This window comes from Lissotriton helveticus, chromosome 4_1, assembly GCF_964261635.1.
Source record: "Lissotriton helveticus chromosome 4_1, aLisHel1.1, whole genome shotgun sequence".
Lineage (NCBI taxonomy): Eukaryota > Metazoa > Chordata > Amphibia > Caudata > Salamandridae > Lissotriton > Lissotriton helveticus.
Window position 1 is genome coordinate 1084169705 of NC_136063.1, and position 19321 is coordinate 1084189025.

The window sequence follows — 19321 nt, forward strand, 5'->3', positions numbered from 1 at the left end:
AGGTAGATCACCAATTGGGATTGGATCACCTTATGAGCCCCTGTACAGTGTACTATAGGTACCCAGGGCATAGGTGCATCCAAGGCCTACCAGGGGCTGCAGCATATCTTTTGCCACCCCTGCCTGGCCATCCAAACTGACACAACTGGCTGATCACTCAGCTGAGGCAAGGTTGTGTAATCACCCCTTGCTTAGATATAGTATACCTATGTCTAAACCTATATCTGGACACACATACACCTATAAGTCACTCCTATGGCAGGCCTTAACAATCCTGGAGGCAGAGTGCTTGGTTTTATGTGAGATGGTGCTCTAGCATGAGCTGAGCCTGTCTGCAGCTTTCGGAACCATGTCCTTATAGCTGTTCCAGGGTATTACCATACCATATACTCTTAAGTGCATTGTAATCCTCGCGGTTATTGCTAACTTTGGTTTGGCTTTATCAAAACATGTTGTGTAAGGTGTCATGCACTTTGGAATACTACCCCCTCGCCAGTTCTGGCGACGGGGGTAGCATTCCACGCTTCTAGAGGGAGAAGATATGTTACTTTACTTAAACGCGGTTAAAACTAACCAGAGCCTCAGTATCACAAAATGGGTGCTGCGGTCACAGACACAAGTCTGGCCTCCTGCTGCTGACCGAAACTTGACAGGGGAGGCTTGGACAAAAGGTTTCCTGTCACAGGGAGGTGCTAGCACCAGCCCAGACAGGAGATAGTGGATTGAGGCAGGGAGGGCTGAGTGAAACTAGACACTGCCTGGGGCACACAAGGTGTCCCATGCATAGCCCAGTTCAAACCGGTGCTGGGGCACTCCAGCCCCAGTTCTGGCGCGAAACTGGACAAAGGGAAAGGGGTGTAACCACCCCCTTCCTGGGTCCCACCCATAGGAGGTAATCCAGCTCTTGATTTGGAATAAAGGTAGGAGCTGTGTCCCAAAACTTTAGATTTATCCTGACTGAAACTCTGATACGAAACTCTGGACCCTTTGACACCCTACTCGACGTAGAAGACTGGAGAATCTCCCTTGTGGTCAAGGAGTGACCACCCTATGCAAGCAGGCACCATCAAGCGCTCACCGGTTTGCTTTGTTGCAGCTCCCGCCGGAGCTCGAGCGACAGAGATCGACAAGACCCGGATTCCCAGACATCCAACAGCCCGATCCACAGCCACAGCAAAGCTGAGACCCGTGGAGGCGAAGTGAGACGTGGGACCGGCCATCTTGGAAAGCCAGCGAAGTGCTTCCCGTGCAGCTCCCAAGGCACCCTCGAAGCTGTGCATTGGGGATTGAGAAGTCCCAGCCCCGAGCAGCTTTTGCACTGAAGATCACCTCTCCACACTCACCGAGTGCTGCGTGGGGCCCTTTTGCATTTTCCTGCTCAATGCGTCTGTCCGGTCACTTGACCGTTGGCTATTGGCCTCTGTGACGACGAACCTTTGAATTTACACACTGGTCTGGTTGCTCCAGACTGGCCCTTGCTCCCCTGAAAAGGAGCAGCCCATCAGACCTTGCTGGTCTGATTCAGAAGCCATCTTCGATTCCTGCGTGGGTTGCATTTCCCAAGGCCTGTTGACTCCAATCCGGAAGCCGACACCGCCGACAGTGAGAGCTTTCGTGGGACAGTCCGTGTCCGACTCCTGGTCATCGTCGATGCCCCCGGGTCCATGTGGCAGCGGAGACAAGCTTCACGACAACTACCTGATTGCGCCAGACATCGCCTGGTTCCATCCTGGTCACTGGCTAGTGACCCAGACTCTGTCCCCTCTGCTTTTAGGTACCCTACATCTTCGATCCACCCTTGGATCCAACCGGACTCTTCTCTCCTGGTTGCCTGCAGCATCTTTTCCTCCAGGCTCCATAGAACTCCACGACGAAACCCGACACACTTTGACACCTATGCACCCGCTTCCTGTGGGTGAGGTAACGCCAGCACTACGGTGCTCCTGTAGAGATTTACATCCCTAGTGTCCTAGTTTTAAGTGGTTAAGTTCTAGTCCAGTCGGAAGTCTTCCAAAACTGCAACTTTCACGCACCATTGACTTGCATTGGTGCACGCGTGTGCATTTAGACACTGCACCCGCATCCTGTGGGCCGCCCCGTCCTAACTTCTGTTAGTCCAGTGTAGCCCCAGCGATTCTCAAGGTCTTAGGCCTTACCATTGTTCGTGACGTGGTTATTATAGCACTTTTGTAGTATATGGTTTTAAGGGCCACCAGGGCCTATACATATTTGTGCAACTTTTGTATGTTATATGAAGTTCTTTGTTTAACGCTTGTGCTTCTGTTCTCTTAATGAGTACAGGGGATTATTCTAGTAATAAATACATATATTTTAAAATATATAATTTGTGTGGTGTCCTTTCATTTGGTATTAAAAGGATTGCATATGGTAAAAGAGCTGGCTTCACATGCCCTCTTGAGTTTAGCCTAAGACTGCTTTTGTCCATGCTACCCCTAGGATAGCTGGTCTATAAGGTTGACTTACAACCAATCACCATTAGGGTTGTTTGGACTGGTACAAGGTGCTCACTAGAATAGTGAACATCATACACCAGGCCAACTTCTCACAAACGAGGAGTGCCTGATTAGTACGGAATGAGAAGTGATTAGCGAGATTATTCCTGTGACTACGGCACTTCGTGGCCCGGGGAGCAAGTAAGGTCCGGTAGTCAGATAATCGTGACCCATATAGAAACCACGGTAGGGGAAATTAAGGGGCTGAGTGAGCTTACCGGAATTCTGGTCGAGTCAGGTATAACGATCGATTGGATGGTCCGCAGTCCCATCAAAATCCTGCATGTAGTCAGGAAGGCAGGGTCGCCATGACTGCCTAAATATACTGCTGCCAATTGACATTGCCGCGAGGACGCATGCACGTACACTACCTATTGCGGTTGCCTAGAGTCGACGCGGCATCCTCTAGTATAACACACAATGCGCGTGAGCTTGGGAGCGTGACTAATGAGTGTTGGTCTACGAAGGCGCATGGGCACGTTTGACAAGGACGAATGTTTGGACACATAGTAAATACCATATAAATGGAGCACAAGAGTGCGTGGAACAATTACAACTATGAGTGACTCAGCAAGGGCAAGGACGATTACCAATATTTTATTCATAAACATTAGCACAGAATAAACCAATTATGAATTGCGAATTACTAAACATTGGTAACAACGCATGTTATGTATGACACTAATGTTTGGTGGTGTAGCATGATTAAAAATACAGTGTTAGACTGGTAAAGGTCAAGAATGAACGTGTTACAGCCTAAACACGTATTATTCAAATTCTCTGAGCTTGAACTCATATACAGTGCGTGATCATAAACATTTGCACAGAATACAACAATTATGAATTGTGGATTACTAAACAATGGTAAAGACGCATGTTATGTATGACACTAATGTCTGGTGGTGTAGCATGATTAAAAATAATGTGTTACACTGGCAAAGATCAAGAGTGAACATGTGACAGCCTACACGCGTGTTATTCAAATGCTCTAGGCTTGAACTCATTTACAGTTCGTGATGTTACTAATGCTCATTTACAGCTGTGACAAATAGGTCTTTCGGGCACTTATGAAGACGCAAATGTCCCAGATATCACGGTCTTAAAAGTGGCAAATGTATGCAGCCCTGTTACAAACAATAATAAAAATATATATAATAACAACACTCTGGAAAGACCTGGTGTCAGGTGTATGGTATCAAACAAAACACTGATGAACAATGTACTATCAGCCCCAGGATGCATCACACCATTTTGGATGATGAACTTCATCGTAAACCAAATTTAATCCACAATCCACTGTTTTCGGGTCATATTTTTCATATTTTTTGTTTTATTGTTTGTTTGTTGAATTGTTCAAAGCAAGGTGATTCCAATTTTAAAGTGCGTGAATAATGCCTAATTGCCTTTAATACAGCATGTAAAATCCTTTGTTTCAAAAGTAAATACAAATGTTTAACCCAATGCATTTCAAGCCGTTATGGCCCTTTGTCAGGGGTTCATATCTGTAAAGTTAAAATCAAATGTATTGCCATTAACATATTGAGCTTATTACCACATAACAATATAAATCACTAGGTTGTTTACAGCGCCCCATTCCACACCATACTATCCCTTCCGTAACCAGCGTTTTCCCTCTGTAAGCGTATAAAAACGCCATCAACCTTAGTTGCTGAAACAGTTTAACAAGTTATGCCATTCTTACTTATTACGCTTAAAGTAACAATCTGTGCTATCAGCATACAGCATTCTTAATAAACAATAACCCTAGAGATTACGTGTGCTTAACCGTTTACTGCAAGACACTCGTTTTTACCTTCAGAGTGGTCTGACCAACATATGGTATGTTGCACGGGCACAGAGTTATGTATGACATTCGCAGTGTTGCAGTTCGTCAATTAGGGCAATTTGAATGTTTTGCTGTGGTACATGAATGCCTGGCCTTCCATGCACAGGGGGCAAGCTTTACATGTGCCACACTTAAAATGCCCCAGTATAGGCGGGAGTCCAAGTTGGTCCGGTAGATCCGGCTGCTTCTGGGGTTCAAGGTACGCTTTGACAATGATCTCTTTCACATTCCTTCCTCTCTTGAAAGCAAACAAGGGATTTTCTTTGGTGTTAAGTTCAGCTGCGACCAGACTCCAGTACTTCGTGACGATTTTCTTTATGTTGTTGCTTTTCAAGTGCAATTCGTGACGCACACTATGTTGTCAGTGTAGGAAGGTGGATATCTGACTATGGTTACCCCCAAACTTTTTGCCTGGTGTTTAGCTGGTTTTTTACATAGTTGGCCTGGGATCCTGCTATTCAGGGCCCCAGGCTAATTGCTCTCTCCTTAAAATGGACTCCATGTACCTTAGGTACATACACAATTGGAATTGGCTCACCTTATTTGCCCCTGTAACAGTGTACCCAGGTACCCAGGGCATAGGTGCTTCCAAGGCCTACCAGGGGCTGCAGCACGTATTGTGCCACCCCTGGACTGGCCTCCATATTTGACACAACTGGCTGATCATTCAGCTGGGGTAAGTCGGTGTAACCACCCCTTACTTAGGTGTAGTATGCCTATACCTAACCTAAAATGGACACATATGTTCCTATCAGTCACTCCTATGGAAGGCCTCATCAATCCTGGAGGCAGAGTGCTTGGAAATATGTGAGATGGTGCTCTGGCATGAGCTGAGCCTGTCTGCAGCTTTCGGAACCATGTCCTTTAGCTGTTTCATGATACTGCCATACCATATACTCTTAAGTGCATTATGAACCTCGCGGTTAAATGCTATCTTGGGTTTGGCTTTATCAAAACATGTCGAGTAAGGTGTCATACGAATTGGAATACTACCCCCTCGCCAGTTCTGGCGACGGGGGTAGCATTCCACCCTTCTAGAGGGACACGACATGTACCTAGCCTGAACCCCGGTTAAAGTTAAACAGAGCCTCAGCATCACAAAATGGATGCTGCCACCACAGACACAAGTCTGACCTCCTGCTGCTGGGAGTCCTTCCAGCGAGGGCAGCTTGGACAAAGGGTTTCCTGCCTGGGGAGGTGCTAGCACCACCCCAGACAGGATTTTGTGTATTGGGTAGGACAGGGCTGAATAGAATCAGACATGCCTGGGGCACACAAGGTGTCCCTGTGCATAGGCCAGTTCAAACCGGTGCTGGGGCTTTCCAGCCCCAGTCCTGGCGCGAAACTGGACAAAGGAAAGGGGGTGTAACCACCCCCCTTCCTGGTCCCGCCCAGAGGAGGGACCTAGTAGGTGATCCGGCCCCCCAGATTCGAATAAGAGTGGGAGCTGTGTCCTGAGACTTCAGATCATCCTGAATCAACTTGAAACTAAGAAGACGACTGGACTTCGACATTCTGCTGCACAGAAGACTGAAGAGCATCTCCCTTGTGGCCTAGGAGTGGCCACCCTGTGAACACAGGCACCATCCAGCAACTCGACGTCTGCTTTGCCGCCGCCTCCCGCCGGAGCCCGAGCCCAGAGCCTGACAAGACCCAGACTCCCAGACTTCTCACAGCCCGATCCACAGTCCCTGCAAAGAAGGGACCCGTGGAGGCACCGAGAGACGTGGGACCGGACCTCTTGAAAGACCCCCGAGAAGCTGACTGTGCAGCACCTGAGGCACCCTCGACGCTGTGCTTTGGGGTTTGAGAAGCCCCAACCTCGAGCAGCCCTTGCACCAAAGATCAGCCCCCCAGCATCTCCACGATCTGCGTGGGGCCCTTTTGCACCGTGCCACTCGACGCGCCATCCCGGCCACTTGCCACGTGGCTAGCGGCCATCTTGGCGACGAAAACGACGAACTACACCGCTGGTCTGGTTGCTCCATATTGGCCCTTGCTCCCCTGAAAAGGAGCACCCGCTCTGACCTTGCTGGTCCGAGCGAGAAGCTTGAATCACTTCCTGCATGGCTTGCTTTAGCCAAGGCCTGGTTGCTCCAATCAAGTTGCCGACACCGCCATCAGCGAGAGCCTACGTGGGACAGCTCGTGACCGACTCCTGGACGTCCTTGACCTCTTCGTGTCCACGTGGCTGCAGAGACAATCTTCACAACATCACCTGTTTGCACCCGACATCGCCTGGTTCCTTCCTGGTTCCACGGTAGTCACTGGCTAGTGACTTTGAACATTGTCCCCTCTGCTTTCAGGTCTTCACCTCTTCAGATACACCCTTGGATCCACCGGAACTCTTCACATCGAGCCGCCTGCAGCATCTTCAGCTCCAAGCACCATCGACCTGCGTGACGAAACCCGACACTACTTCGACCCTGTGCACCCGCTTCCTGTGGGTGAGGTAACTCAGCAACGCCGGTGTTCCCACACTGGTATACACCTCTAGTGTCTGTGTCTAAAGTTTCATCCTTCTAGGTCACTCGGAAGGTTCCTTAATAACTAACTTTGTAACTTTTACGCACCATTGACATTGCATTGGTATTGCGTGCACTTTCCGCACTGCACCCGAGTCCCGCGGGCCTTTCCCGACTTCTTCACTGCTAGTCCCGAACAGCTCCAGCGATTCCCCAGGCCCTAGGCCTCTTCACTTTCCCCATAGTGGTTCTTATACCACTATTTTAGTATATGGTTTAGGTGGCCCCTAGGGCTCATCCATAATTGTGCAACTTTTGTGTATTTAAACTGTGTTTTGTTTTAACGCATTTGCTTCTGTGCTCATAAAGAGTATCAGGGTTATTTGTAGAAATAAATCTATATATATTTTCAATATATATCTGTGTGGTGTCCTTTCATTTGGTATTCAAGGGATTGTGTATGGTAAAACAGCTTGCTTCACATGCCTTTACAGAGTCTAGCCTAAGACTGCTTAGTCCATGCTTACCCCTAGGATAGCTTGTCTATAAGGTTGACTTTACAACCTGCACCATAAGGGTTGCTTGGCATGGTACAAGGTGATCACTAGAACTAGTGAGCATCATATACCAGGCCAACTTCTCACAGTCAGTGCCAGGTTTCTTTCCTTTGGGTATTAGAAGTTGCTCTCTGGGGCAATGCCAAGCCCCTTTCCTTGCACGTTTCAGTAGTCCTAATGGGTAACCACGTTCACGTAGACGTTTAGTAAGTGCATCCGTCTCTCGAAAGAAATCATCTCTCTTGGTACAATTTCGCCTCATTCTTAGATATTGTCCGTAGGGCAGATTGTCTCGCAGATTGCGCGGATGTTGTGATTCGTACTTCAACAACGTGTTCCTCTCCGTCGGTTTTCTGTAGAGGTCACAGTAAAGCAGACTGTTGTCCACTTTAAAGGTTATGTCTAGAAAGTCTATGGTCAGGTGATTGTAATTTATTGTAAATTGGATATCACTGCTTCTTTCATTTAGCCATTTGAAGAAATCCTGAAGCTGGAACTCGGTACCAGACCAGATCATGATCCCATCATCTATGTATCTTTTCCAGACCGCAATGCAGTCGATAAATGGGTTCTGGTCTGTGTACAGGTGTTCTTCTTCATAGCTGTCCATAAAGATATTAGCCAGGCTTGGTGCGTAGGTTACACCCATGGCTACTCCTTTGCATTGGAAATAGAATTGTTGCTTGAACACAAAATAATTCTGCTTCATGGCAATTTCAAGTAGATCAACTAAGAAGCTAGTGGGTATCCATTGTGGTGCTGGACGTCTGTACAACCTCTATCGCCTTGCCCTGGGTTATAGAGGTGTAGAGTGATGAAACATCCAATGTTAAAAGGAATTGTGTAGTGCTATCGATGGCTGATCCTCCAGTAGTGTTATAATGTGCATAGAGTCACGCACATAGGACATAGTTTCCGGGACCAAGGGCTGTAGAAAATGGTCAATAAGTTGGTTGGCCGGTTCCAGTATTGATCCACACCCGGAAATGATCGGCCTCCCGGACTGTTTTTCCAAGCGCTTGTGCACTTTCGGCAGGGTGTATATGGGAGGTATTATAGGCTCCTTGTTATTCAGGAACTCCTTCTCAGGAATACTCAAGAATCCTTCACGAACCCCTTCTTTTGTAAGTGCTTCTATGAGTGACCTGATGCCCATTGTGGGATCCCTCGGTGTTGTACGGTAACTCTCTTGTACTTTAAGTTGTTGTTCAATCTCCTCAGTGTAGTCTCTAGTGTTTTGTACCACCACTGCTCTACCCTTGTCAGCGGCCTTAACGACAGTGGTTCTAACGCAGGTCCTTGAGTGCAAGTTTTTCTTCTGTGGTGACGTTGTGCTTGATATACTGTCTTTCTTCCAGTGAGGCCATCATTTCTTGCATGACAACCTGTTCAAATGCTAGTATGCGTTGACTCCTACAATAGGCACCTGGCGTGAAAGTGGAGGGTGGTTTGAATGGCGTTGCCGTAGATTTTGGTTCATACGTATTCCTCCCAAAGTAATGCAGGGTGTGGGGTTCTGCCAAATTCGCCATGACGTATCCCACAGCTCCTCGGTTCTCTCATAAAATGTTTGAGCAACGAAACACAAAAGGCTTCCACATCAGTGTTCTCCAGAACCTTTTTCACATTTCCTATTCAAAAATTGTCCTTCTGCGTCCTATCCCCAAGCCATCACATTCATCCCTCTGGTCGTGCTAATCATCAGCATTGGCCATGCCCCTTCTTTATGAATTTAAAGTGGCGCCAAGAAAATCCTTCAAGGCCATATTATTATAGTCTTTATATGGTTTCGGCGGTCTATATAATGCAGCCACAAATGTCTGTAAGTGTCTCTCGGACAAAAATACAGATCACCTAACAACTCATCAGGTTGTCTCACTAGCTACCCTCACCCCTATTCTGTTGTCACACAGGCTGCTCAGTGCCATACGCAGAATCCCAATTCCCTTTGTACAGCTACTCCAGGTCAGGATGGAAGAAAGATAAATAATTGATTAAAGCGAATATCTTCTTTGACATCTGCAGATGTAGGGAGAATTGCTCCCTATTTGGCGTTACTTCCAGTAGACAACAAACCGAGGCAAAGCCATTTAACATGAGACTTAGAAGGCTTGTGCAACAATGACAGATTGCTGCATGGACATATTGTTTACAGAGTTCTGTCAAATGAGTAGCTCAGCAGTCTTAAGGTGACAAGTTTGGCAGTGATCCACTGCATTTAGACCCAAAGAGCAGAGTCGTATTGTGGAATGCTTTCAAAGGAAATAACTTGTTTGGAAGATATGACGATGCCCTACAGGTGATTTAATGCAACAGCAGTCCTCTTTCCAGCAACTCTCCTAACCATCTCATCGGCTTTATACCTTTGTTTTAACTTATCCGAAGCAGCAGTTGCACAAGAAAGGCACAGGATCATCAGAGCATCAGCCTCAAATGTGGTTGAAACATTGTGGGCACATAATACTTAGTCCTTCACATCCTCCAATGCAGACCCATTAGGGAGCAATATTTTGTGTTTCCATCTAAAAAGGTATACATTCTTATGGAGAAGAGGAGTTAGAGGCAGTTTGCGATGGCCATGCCCTTAATATTTATTAAAATACACTATTTGTTCCACCAATTAAAATATCAGATCAACTTCAACTTTTTGCAAACAAAAATACTCTGCATGCTTCTAGAAGGGTTTCTAGATGCGATTTCCAAATCCCAGCAACATTGAGCTTTTTACTCCAGCTTTTTACTGTTACCCAACGAATCTAGAAAAAGAGGCCCTAGTTTGGTTTTGAGACAGTTCAACAAGTACTTGAGAAAATAGTCCTTCAGAATGGTTAAAATAAGACACGGAAACTCCAGATACTGGAACATGGTGATACAATATTTAATTTGATTTTCAGAAGATTTTCTTCATTCATTCATTCATTCATCCCAAATATTGCAAATACCTGTGATTCAAAGTAGCTGGGAGCCACTGTCAGTTAATGTGCTCCCATTCGTTCTCAAGTTAGTACCAAGGAAATTCACTAAATGTATGGCTCTTTTAGAAGCATTAAGAAGACAAGGATGTAAATGCTTTCTCTTCTTCACAACTGTTTTTCCTAGGGCAAAGCATTTCATTCATTCATTCGAGAAATCTTTATTTCGGTAATGTACCATAAAAGATTAGTAAAAGACATATAAAACATATAAAAACAATGCATATAGATGGCAATATAAATCAGTTATAGCAAAGAATGAATTCCAGAGCATATTTACAAATGGACACAATTGGACAAAATTCATTCATATTTAAGCCTCGTTAAAATGCAAGAAATAAATAAGTTTCTAAAAACACGCTCAGATAGTTAAAATTCTGCGCTTGTACTACATAGGTGCCAGAAATTGCGAGTCGGCAAATACAATAGGTCCAGTTGTGTCTGACTTTAACTCTCTGAGTCCCTGCATGCAATGCCGAAAGCCCAAATTTTTACAAAGGGGAACGAGCCAGTACTTCCTAGGTTTATAGTACGCCGGGCACAAAAAGAAGACTTGAAGCTCAGTTTTGCTATCGCAATTGCACGCAGGACAATTTTTCAGGGCAGTAGATGACCACTTGCTGGTAAAGGCACGAAGGGGTAAAACTCCGTGCCTCAATTGTACACACAATTTTTTTGCTAATAGAGGATATATGTCATCTAAAAAATGCTCAAACAGATAAGAATCTTTAACCAAAAGAAAGGAAGCAGAGACCGAACCAATTTCGGGATTGCATATTGCCACATTGAGTTTATCAGCACGGAATACTTTCGTAAGCCAAGTGCGTGAGATCGTTTTACAGCCCCTCTCTGGGTCAGCCCATAGAGCGGGAGCTCCTAACATTGTAAATTCATTCTTTATAAAAAGTAAGCCAAGGAATTTTCCAGGCACTCCTCAAGGTCAGTATTTCCTTCAGTTCCTGTCTGTAGTTTGACAGCTCTGGTGTTACCCAGAGCCTGCGCCAGAACCTGAGAGGTTTTAGAGCTAGCTCTTCATCAATCGGTCTAATCCCCAGGTCAAGCCTTAAAGGAAAGAGCGGGGTGCTAGATAGAAGTGCTAACAACTGTCTTAAAATTTTATTTTCGGTCCTAGTGATTTCGGTCCTGTTACAGTGTCCCCATAGTTCGCCCCCATACATGATAGCAGCCCTTGCTTGTGATTTATAAACCTCCAGCGGGGAGCCAACAGGTTTGATGGTGGACTTATTGGATAGTTTGAGAATTCCGCCCGAAAGTTGGGCCAGTTTTAGTTGAAATTTAGTTTGCTGGGGGGCCCGCGTCAGGTTCTCATTGATGGTGACCCCCAGATAATCAAAGGTGGTTACCCTCTCAAGTCTTGTTGTCCCTAGACTTGGATTTGGTCGTGTTGTTCTGGGGGGGTTGAAGATCATACATTTAGTTTTAAGAGAATTGATCTCCAGTCCCTGAGCAGTACAGAATTCTTCAAAACCATCCAATGTTCGCTGTATACCCATTGGAGATTTAGAGAGCAAGAGAGTATCGTCGGCGAACATAATCGCTGGAACCCTGTTACCAGCTAACTTGGGAGCATCATTGTTCTGTAGTCCGTCAAGATGCGCGATTACCTCATTGACATAGAGGCAAAACAGGGTCGGTGCGAGCACGCAGCCCTGCCTTACCCCCCTGCCAACAGGACATCGAGATGACAATATGCTGCCTTTCCCGCATCTATCTTGAGCAAAGTTAGCCTCGTGAAGGCTCATCAGGACAGACAGGAGATGGATAGGGATGCCCAGCTCAAAGAGAACACTCCAGAGTTTCCCCCGAGGAACGAGATCAAAGGCAGAGCGAAGGTCCACAAATACCATATAGAGGCTGCCACCCTCTATTCTCACGGTTTTCGAGTACAGGAGTAGTAGACGGAAAATTTGGTCCACGGTGGAGGTATTCTTCCTAAACCCTGCCTGATAGGGGCGAAGTATAGTAAACTCCTCTATCCAGTCCTGTAACCGGTCCAGAATGAGTCTCGCAAAGATCTCCTGCGGGACATCAATGAGGCTGATGGGTCTGTTGTTGGTTGGGAGCAGGGGAGAGCCCTTTTTAAAGATGGGGACAATCTCTGAACCCAGCCAAGTACAGGGAACCACCATGCCTCTCAGGACCGCATTAAAAAGGATCTGGAAAAATGAACCCAAGATTTTCGGCTCATGCTTGTCCAGGCCTGGTGCTTTGTTTGAGGCGAGTTTAGTAATTGCATTGAAGACTTCTGCCACTGTGAACTCTATCACCTCTGACTGTGTAGTAAGTGCAGGATGAATTAATAAATTTCCAGAGTCGTCAGAGAGGCCCTCAATTGAGTACAGAGCCCGATAGTGGCCTTCACAGACTTCTGCCGCTATATTGGATTCAATAGCGGCTTTCGGCTCACTGCAGCCAATATTAATTATCGACCAAAACTTCCGGGAGTCTTTAGTTGTTAGTGCAAGAGATAGATTAGACCACTTATCATAGTCCCACTCTTCCTTCGCACACTTAGTTAACCGTTTATAATGTGCCCTCCTTTCTTTAGTTGCAGTTCTATTGTTATCTTTTATGGCCTGCAATAGTTCTGTTTTAGCCTTCCTACACGTTGAATTGTACCAGGAGCTTTGGGCGGCCCTATTTCCCTTCTTGGAAACACGAGGATTGAGTACCTCGGCCAAATTAGATACTAAGCCCACACGAAGAGCCTCCAGCTTGTTTAAGTAATCAGAGGGCGGTGGTTGGTTAACTAGCGTTGCAACCTCTATAAAAGATGGAATTGTCAAGCTATATAGTTTTTCTAGTTGTTCCGGGTGTTCCATTAATTTATGCCATCTTACTCTGCGCCTGTCATTGGGAGGGTAAGATCGCTATTCGGTATCCCCGGAAACTGCGGCACTACTCCTACTGATATTAGGCAAGCCCAGTTCTAGAATTAGGGCATTGTGATCACTGTCCACTCTTGTGGCAACATTGAGGTTTAATACCTTTGGCCATAATCTTGTTTCAGCCAAAATGTAATCAAGATGTGACGTTTGTCCTGGTTTGTTAAAAGTACATTTGGCTGGGGTGTCAGAGGGAGTGCGGCCATTGCATGCTCGTAGGAAGTGAGTTAAGGTTAATGCCATAATCTGTATAGCTAACGGGGACCACACCCTGGGAGATGGAGCCTGGATGAAGGTGATAGACCAATGATCATCCTCTGCCGAAAAGACTTCTTCGTTTATACCCTCCAGAGGCTCGAAGTGGCAATTCAGTTCGCCCCCCACCAGGAGGTAGGTGGCACTCGGAATTGTTGAAATAAAGAGGGAGAGGTCCTCAATAGTACTAGACTCTTTGGCTATACTGACAAGGCGTGAATAGACATTAATCAGTGCTAGCTTAAAAGCATTGGGCCAAGCAAGGACTACACATTGAATATCTTTGGAGTAGGTGTTTAATGTCTTTGCAGTACAACCCAAATGGGATCCAACCCAGATAATAAGTCCCCCTGATGGGCGACCTCTCCCTCCCCATACTGCCGGGACAAAGAATGAATCCAATCCTGCCCGATATTACTCCGTTCGGGCCCATGTCTCTTGGAAGAGCCACAGATAGCTTTCATCCACAAAGGAACCCCATTCAGGACAAGTCAGTTTGTTAGGCAGACCTGCCAGATTCCAGGATCAAATTTTGAGTGACTCTGTCCTAGGGCCCATAACCATACTCCTCGGTGGCTCAGCATTTCCCTCCTCAGTTAAACCCACTTTGCATGATAATGGGGGCAATAGGTTACCTTCCACAACTGAGTCAGATACAGGCTCCTTAATTCTATCAGTGTGGAGTGGGCTGCTACTTAGGGTGGCTGGGTTCAGTATATTCACCCTGCATCTATCAGCACTCCTGGCCCATGTGGTACTAGAAATGTTTCTTCCGCCATCATCCAACTCTCCACACTCTGTCTCGCGGGTTGTCCCTATTGTGTCCCTAGAAGTGGGCCGCAAGTTAGACGGATTCAGTCAATCCACCATGTCCAGGCAGCTATATCCGTTTCATAGGCGGACGGCCACAGGGACTAAAGGTTCTCTGAGCCTTCCCTGGCTAGAACCACCCGCTATTGGACATTCTACAGTGTTCCAAGCTTGTTCGATGCCAGGCCTGGTGCACAGTGGACCGGGGGGGGTAGAAGTGCGACAAGGGAAGAGACTGGATGGCTGACACGGGTCTGGACTGGCTCCACTCACAGATGTGAGACACCGTCTGTGTGTCTCTAAAATTTATCAGGATACAGTCTTCCCTTGTATCCTTTACTCTGTGACCTACCAATGACACCCTGCGGACAAGCAAAATTTCACTAGTTACATGTGGCGGGTGTGGTCTGTTTTTGTTAAGCCAATCCCTAACTCTGTTTTTTAGTGATGTGTGATTCCTCACTTTCGTTCCTCAGCTCCGGTACCCCAGCTAGAACCACTACATACGACTGGATTCGGGGGGTAGATCAATTCTTATGGGTGGTATTTTGCTGTTGCACTGATATGACGAGGATACACTGTGGTCATATCTCGAAATAAATGTATTTTGGGGATGCTGTTCCAGTCCACGGTTAACAACATTCGCTACTGGCCCTGTTTTAACCAATTCCGAACTCCCAGCCCCCTGTACACTTTGATCGTCTGCCACAGACCTCGCTACACCCATGATATTTAGATCAGGTGGAGTTAAAGATGTACGTTTGTTGGTAACATTACTTAGTCTGGCTAGGACCCCAGAATTCTGATCGGAAGCATTAGTGAGAGATAGTAAGTTTTCTTTGATTGCAGCCAATCTGTTCGTGAGAGGTAATTGACTAGCAGCAATTATAGCCCCCACTTTGTCCCAAAAAGCATTGTGCAGAGTGGGCACAGAGACCTCTGGTGTATTGGGACGAGTCGGAGCCACTGGAGGTGTCTCTAGCTCCGTATCATCGTAATGTCCCAAGGCTTTCCGTCCATCCTTCCCCAACCTTGTTAGCTTTGATTTACTGGGACAGTTTTTCTTCGGATGGCCACCCTCCAGCTTCTTTTTATTAGCTCCTTGTGTCTCCTTTAAGGGTTCCTTTCTTCTCATAGCTGGGGAAGTCTTTGACCTGGTTATGGCACATGATGGCTGATCCTGTGCACTGTTCTCCGATACAGAATCTACTAAGACAGTTGCCGTTATGGTGTCCACCATGGGGGGATGGTCATTGCTGGTGATTGGACCTTGAGCAGGAGAGTGAGCCAGCAAAAGCCCGCCCACAGACGGGCACTTAGTTGGAAGTGGATCGCGTGATAAGTCGTTCCGTTACTGCTATCTCTTGTGCAAGCACATTCGAAGCTTTTGTAATGAAGTAATCCAATGTTCCCATCATGCTCCCCCCCCCCCCCTTCGTGCCCAAACTTGACCTTGTTGGCACCCCTCACCATCGCAGTCATTTATACAGTGTGCACAGTTAAACACCCCCAGTTGGCAAGACTTGGGCCAAGATTTTAGATCTTACCGCACTATGATGAGCACCAGTGTCCCGATCCAGGTGATAGAGGATGGGCCCATCCCAGCCTGATCCGGCCTCGAACGGATTCAAACGGGCCCGCCATTGGCCCGAGCTTCGCCCGGCGCGCGTCCCGGCGAGTCCAAAGATATAGGCTGTGGGTAGCAGTGGGTGGAGCGCAGGTGATGGTGGTTGCAGGGCTCCTGGTCGTTGGAGTCCCGCTTTGCTCCCTCTCTCCCTCAATATCCAGCAAAGTTCCGAGTGGGCAGAAATCCCGGTCAGGCAAGCACTGCTGCGAGCGGCACCCAAATACAAAATGCCCAGGAGCCTCTCAGGCTCTGATGCCTGCAATGTGCGTGGGAGCCTCATAGGCTCGAGACAAAATGGCTGGCACTAGCGTTGGAGCCACGGGGCTCTGAACAACAATGCCCCCGGGAGCCTCGTGGGCTCTAAATCATCAAGGATTGCTGGCGAACGTGGGGCGGCCCGCTGCCATCCGGAGCCGCTCTACCGCAAAAGAAATGCCGCAGACGTTGGAGCCTTTCAGGCTCTATCTGCCAGGAATGCCCCCGTGAGCCTTCGTGGGCTCTGATTACAACTGGGCCCCTGTCAGGAACCACGAGCACCCTTCGGAGCTTCTCCCCCGGCCCGTCGGCATGTTGTGTCCTAGCAGACACAGGGAAGGGTTAAATTGTAAAGCTACACTAAACATCCACCCACCACTGATGTCACAACATCACGTGACACAGCTAATAAATAGAGCCGAGCGCTCGAGCTCGTGGCTCACTAACCCAGCTAAGCTCCGTGTCTGTGTCGCAATCATTGATCACCATGTGGGCCTAGGGCCCCACGACATAACATTTGGCGACGAGGAGTGGTTCTAAACCCACGCGACGCAGCCACTGCTGAAGGGAGGGAGAATGCTGCCCGTGTGAAAGGCACCCCCTGCCGAGGTGGCGCCGGCCGCCGAGAGGCCCGAGGGGTGTGAGCCTTGCCCCGGGCCTAATCGTCGAGGAGGAGGTGATCCGGAGCTGACCCCGCACCTCTCCGGCCCCGCCGACTGCTGCCGTGCTAAGGAAGGCGTGTAATGAAAGCGGACCGTGCGGAGCCCACCCGCGACGGCCGTGACTGGCCCCCACCGGAGCGGAGTGCTGACCGGGCGAAGCCCACTCGCCGCGGCAGGAGAATAGGCCCGGAGGTGAGCCCAGGGGCTGTGAATGACCCGGGGGGGGGGGCGCGCATGCAAGGAGCAACCCCCCTCTCAAGACGGCAGATCTGCGGTGCCCACCCGCATGGCCATGGTGCCTTGCCGCGTGCAATGCGGCCAACAATAAACTTTGTATAACGCAGTGCCAGCGGAGCCCACCCGCGGCCTGCACGAAGCGACCCCCGTATGAACACGGACGCGGAGCCCACCCGCATGATCAAGCGCCCCGCCGGGCGTAAAAGGGGGCCGCAAATAAACTTTAATTAAAGCAGTGCCAGAGGAGCCCACCCGCGGCCTGCCAGCAGCGTCTGCCGTCCTCCGCCGCGCCGCATGTGTGAGAAGAAGCGGCTGCGGCGAGGGTGAACGATGCCAAAGAGAAGCTAAGCGGAGCCACCTGCGATACCCTGATCGTCAGCGGAGCCCACCCTCAGTCTGCCCGACCAAGCAGCACCGCACGACTGTATATGGCCCCCAACCCCTTCCTGCCTGCGCGCGAAGGGACTGAAGCTGCCGAAATGCGGCGTGAGCGCCTGCAGCGTGCGAAGAGCTGTGAGACACTTAAACTGGAGCGGAGCCTACCCGCTGTGATCGATGACTTTGCCCCATCTGCGAAAGCGCCAACGGCCGATCAGAGTAAACCCCTCCCCCGCAGCCCGTGCACACTTTGCCTGCTGCGGAGGGTAGGGAGCGGGAAAAGACAAAATAAATGCAGCAAATGTAAAGAGCCAGTGGGTGCCCACCCCACAAGACTGCACAGGTCCTGCAAGTTCTCCCCCCCCCCCCACCCCCCCCCCCCCGCCCGAGAACTGTCACGAGCTGCCAGGGCAGGGAGGAAGAAGCGTAAAGAATAGTATGGCCAGCGCGGCGGGAGAAATGTGCCCCCACCTCCTGTGCATCCGGGAAAGAAAACCAGTGGGAAGGCATCCGGCAGAAAGCGAGAGCAAGTACCACAGCTGCAAGCTGCACACTACCCCAACTAAGCAAAAGAAGATAAAAGAAAAGAGAGGTGACTTACCTGGGGTCAGCAGTGGCTCCAGCCTCCTCTCATGCACACTGCAGGGAAGGCAGCAAGCCCGGGACTTCAAGAAAGAAAGTCACCAAGAAGAGGCCAGCAGCTACTAAAAGAAAACCAACAAGCTACACTGCCATCTAGTGGACTTTGGTGAGCAGTGCACCAAAAGAAGCCACAAGAACCAAACAAGCACAAGACAGCACAAGGGAAAGCCTACGAGGGAGAACAAGCCTGCAGCAACGCGGACGTAGACGGAGACCCATCACCACTGCAGAAGTGACGCCTGTGGCCACAGGTGTTCATCGCAAACGCAGGAGAGACAACAACCTCACGCTGGACGTCGAGGGAGGGTCAAGACGTCTACCGCAAGCAGCAAGATCCAAAGGCAACCGATGGAAGAGCGCAAGTGTACCCCGGACGCGGACAGTACAGAACAGCGCCTGAAAGTAAGGAAGCCACACCCAAAGCACCAGAAGACGTGCGAGGCAAGTACCCAAGTGTGAAGAAGAAAAGTGCGATACGTATGTGAAAGAGCGACGACGCCAAAGAATCAAATAAACCGCAAAGAACCAAGCTACACTGAAGATGTATCACAACGGTACCAAGTAAAGCAAGAACTTGCCACTGCAATGCACGCTGACGTGCAACGGAAGAGTAACGCAAAGTTACCCCGCAGCCAAAAGAAGCTAAAAAGCCTCACCGGAAGCGCGCACATGAAGTGTACCCACCGGAGAAGGTCCATGGAGAGGTGAAGTTAACCCTTCGGAAAAAAAAGCAGAGCACACGAAGAGCGCAGGAGAAACTGCGCCAACTAAAAAAAAAAGCACTGCAGCAGAAGCACATAGCGATCCCAATGATCGCAGATAGCGAGAAGACTCTCAAAGAACAAGCTGTCCACCCCATCTGGTAGCAAAGAAGATCGCCCAAGAAGAAAAGGGTGATCCGACAAGCCAGAGGGGCGTCCAAGAAATTCTGCCAAGTCAGGATGAATATGTCCTGCCAGAAGACGTCCGTGGACTGAGAAATCAGGAGACCCGGTGAGACGGACGCAACACCAACAATAACTAGAAGTAATAGGAGGCAAGAGAGAAGATCGCAATGACCGGTCCAGTCACCGAAGAGTGGAGAAAAGACAGTGTCCTAAAGACAAGACAAGACCAGACGGAAACAGGCAGGAGTGCACGCTGCTTGAAGAAGCCTGGTCAGCAAGACAAATGAAGAAACGTGACCGCACCGTGTC

The 19321-nt window shown here is 48.6% G+C and overlaps 1 protein-coding gene across 1 annotated transcript in view; it reads left to right on the forward strand.

The window, feature by feature from the left end:
* Positions 1-19321, forward strand: part of CLPTM1L (CLPTM1 like) — a 1937019-nt gene that overhangs the window by 1342730 nt on the left and 574968 nt on the right. The gene's annotated exons all lie outside the window — the stretch shown is intronic.